The 4200-nt window shown below is 38.7% G+C and overlaps 1 pseudogene; it reads right to left on the bottom strand.

Moving 5' to 3' along the window:
• Positions 1-800: 800 nt before the first annotated feature.
• On the bottom strand, positions 801-3257 carry LOC139780318 (putative nuclease HARBI1; annotated as a pseudogene).
• Between the last annotated feature and the right edge of the window lie 943 nt (positions 3258-4200).

Here is a 4200-nt window from a genome sequence, read left to right as displayed (position 1 = left end):
GGGTCCACCACCGCGACTGCAGCGCGGGTGGACGACCCAGACATTTCCTCCGACGGTACCGAGAGGCCGAGCGGCACAGCCATGGCCTGTATGCCTATTCTCTAACTTTCTAACGACGATGTCGCTATCGTTATGTAGCGACGATTGTCGCTTGCGCAGACGACACTGTAACGATAAAGCTATTCTGTAACTTAGGCTAACGATACCGTATCGATACAAAATGCGGTACCGACGTCGTTACCGAAACGAGTATACTCGGATTCATATAACTCTATCGCTGTAGTATCCAGCCAATAAAATCTCGTCTTTGAAACATCCTTTCTAATGAGTTTAAGAACGTTAAAATAAGTTGAGGTTAAATAACAAAGGTGCTCGATTTGACTTTCGCGTTTCTACGAATTTCTCTAAGGTGCTATGCTCAACAGTAATTTCTTACCTCAAAATTTAAAATTAAAGTTTATTTCATAGTTAAACTTTACTACATATTCCAAATATTAATACTTTCTTTATATTCGTAGAAAATACAATACAGAACGGGACAAGCAGAAAACGTAAAATATGTTACATCACTATAATTAAAGAAAAAATAATAATAATTTATGTGTATGTTTCCTATTTAAGTTTAAATTGTTATATATATATATATATATATATATATATATATATTTATTTACAGGTAGGAATGAAAGAGAATATAATATAGATTATAATGTTACCGAACAAAATGTAGTAGATAATCCATGTATGTCACAAGGTATTATATTAGCTTAAAATTAAATTCAAAAATAATCTTTCGCCAGTGATGAAATAATATAAACTTTTTATTAGTCGGCCTGACTGGCAATAATTTAATAATTATAACGACGTTTCGACCTCTATTTTGGGTCCTTATCAAGTTAATGCTGAAACAACGTAAATTGCCGGTAATATAAAATAGAAACAAAGCGGATTACAAATTCAACTTACATGGATCAATGTGCGTCAAAATTAAAGTTAAAGTAAATAAAAGTTAAAGTAAATAAAATTAAAATTAAAGTTTGTCATAGTTAAACTTGACTACATATTCCAAACATTAATACTTTCTTTATGTTTTCAAAAAATGCAACACAGAACAGGCCAAGTGAGCGTAAAAAACGTAAATATGTTACAACACTATAATTAAAGAAAAAGAAATAATAAATTATGTGTGTTTTCTATTTAAATCATATCTGGATCGACTATCTGAAAAAATATTTGAATTATCTAATAATATAATATTACAGAGATAGTAATACATACATACGTGTGTGCGTGTGCGTGTGCGTGTGCGTGTGCGTGTGCGTGTGCGTGTGCGTGTGCGTGTGCGTGTGCGTGTGCGTGTGCGTGTGCGTGTGCGTGTGCGTGTGCGTGTGCGTGTGCGTGTGCGTGTGCGTGTGCGTGTGCGTGTGCGTGTGCGTGTGCGTGTGCGTGTGCGTGTGTGTGTGTGTGTGTGTGTGTGTTTAATATTATGTATATTGTTTATATAGTTTGCATAACTCTAAATTAATAAATGAGACAAGTATAAAACTTTTGATGATTATTATATTTACTGCTTGAACATTCAAGGAATGATTGCCATGATGATTGACATATGATTCCTCATGAATATGCGGCGCAAGAATATTTATGTATGTACAATCGATGGTTCCAATAGCTCCAGGAAATGGCTGTGCAGCTTGTGCAAATTTATTCTGTACTGCAGCTTTTTCCTGTGCCGTCATAGGAAATTTTATCCATTGGCGTAATAAACGTATATTTATCAATCGTGCGTATCACTTTGCGTATACAACGGCTAGCAGTTGGCTGACTTACTAACTTATTCACATTGGTCTTCAGCTGGTCTTTGATAACTGCCGTGAGCAAAGAAACCAATAGCTACTAACACTTGGAGTTCTGGAGACAAGCCAGTTATACGTTGTTTTTATAAATCTTGTCTCAAAGCATTAACAATTTGCATGACTAAATCTTGAGGAAGTCTAAATTGTGCAATAAATTCATGTCGAGGAAGTTGAAATGGATTTTGAACATCGCGCATCAATCTTCTTTCTACTTTTCTTTCAAGTCTCCTAACTCTTTCTTGTAAGAGTAATACATTCCATGCTAAATATACTTCAGCCATTGTACCTTCAAAATATAGACACAAAAAGATTAATTTATCAAAATTTAAAATTAACAAAATTTTTATTAAAAACATATATGATTTATACTGCATGTAAAGATTATAAGTAAAATATAACCTAAAATTATTTTTTATTTGATTAATTTTAGATATTAAGACATTTGTAATACATATTATTTTCATACTTAATTTTGCTGTAATATTATTTCTTGCGAGCTTTCTTTAATGATATATTTTTATTATATAAAAAATACACTGTATTTACTCGTACACTTTCTATACACTTTACTCGGAGCCACTCAAAGTTATTGGTCGCTATGTCTAGTTATGTTGTCGCTATTGCTTATCGAGGGGTACGAGACCCCTCGATAATCTAACGACAAAGTTCAATATTTTATCGACAACTTTAACGACATTTATCGTTACACTGTATTACGGAATACCACTTTTCGTTATAGTGTCGTTAAGTCTGCATATCGATATCCCTAGCTAGTAAAATTGTCGTTAAGAAGTTACAGAATAGGCATACTGGCCAGCCGGGCTGGAAACGGCGATGGGCTCGCAGATATGACACCCCATTTGAATGGGCCGCGGAAAATGACGGACATCGTGAGCGGCGCCGCAAGTCAGGGCGGCACGCACGACCAATCGGTGGGGCGGAAAACTGCGAGCTTGGGGCCCGTGCGCGGGGGCCCAGCGTGGTCCCGCCGGACCGGCCACTCTTCACTGTCGAACCAGCCGCAGCCGAGGTGACATCCCCTGTAAAGTGCCCCGACGCCGCCGAGCAGCAGCGAGCAGCAAATTGTAAGATCTCCACTCCGGTACTGCCGCGATATTAAGGGCTCGATCTCAGCCACGGCCCCGTACGGTTGAATGCAAGTATCGATTAGATTACCGTGTAGATCGATCCGATTAACCTCTACGCGTGGCGACCGGCTCCCGTTTCCGCGGATGCCGATTAGACTTGTGTCCGAATACACGGTGTCCAAACAAACCGTGTCCAAATGAACCGTGTCCAAATGAACCGTGTCCAAATGAACCGTGTCCAAATGAACCGTGTCCAAATGAACCGTGTCCAAATGAACCGTGTCCAAATGAACCGTGTCCAAATGAACCGTGTCCAAATGAACCGTGTTCAAATGAACCGTGTCCAAATAAACCGTGTCCAAATGAACCGTGTCCAAATGAACCGTGTCCAAATGAACCGTGTCCAAATGAACCGTGTCCAAATGAACCGTGTCCAAATGAACCGTGTCCAAATGAACCGTGTCCAAATAAACGGTGTCCAATTGATCGTGTCCAAATGACCGTGATTAAATGAACGGTGTCCAAATAAACCGTGTCCAAATGAACGGTGTCCAAATGAACCGTGGCCAAATAAACGGTGTCCGATTGATCGTGTTCAAATGACCGTGTCCAAATGTACCGTGTCCAAGTGCATCTCTCCCAAAAGATTATATAGTCACTGGCAAAACTGGCAAAGAATTGAGTAAGAGCTGAATAAAAAATTATATTAAATATTCAATATCAAAGGAAAAAGTAACAAGCGTAAGAAACCAATAAAAGTTAACAATAAAAATACACTTACATGTTCACAAAACAACAGCGTACAACACACAGTTCTTTACACTTCAAACTTACGATCTGAAATGCTTGCTTTCCGGAATTATGACACGAGCAAATAATATTCAAATGCGTGAATTTGGTTGTTGATTTTGTTGTGCCGTAACCGGGATAGTATATTATTGTAGCGGTTAATGTGACGCACGTGTTCGTTCAAATTATGATTTGCGACTGCCCGCCCGATCTTACAATTTGTCGGAGTCGACATTCCGTGTTGCTAGTCTAGGACTCTCGAAATAGCGTTAACCTCTCGCTGTCAGTGCCTTGCGCTGGCCTTTGCATCAGCGCTTTCGGTCATCCCGGAGTTGAAATGGAAATGTTTAAGCGTACGGCGCAACTGAACAGAAATAACGCAACACCTACCTACAGCGCGACGCCTATACCACATATCATCTCGTCTTGCCAAAAATCGAATAATGGTATCATAATAAAAATACACA

This window comes from Temnothorax nylanderi, unplaced genomic scaffold (assembly GCF_030848795.1).
Source record: "Temnothorax nylanderi isolate EJ_2023f unplaced genomic scaffold, tnyl_v1.0 TNYL_tig0271_pilon, whole genome shotgun sequence".
Taxonomy (NCBI): Eukaryota; Metazoa; Arthropoda; class Insecta; order Hymenoptera; family Formicidae; genus Temnothorax; species Temnothorax nylanderi.
This window is presented reverse-complemented; position numbering and strand designations above follow the sequence as displayed.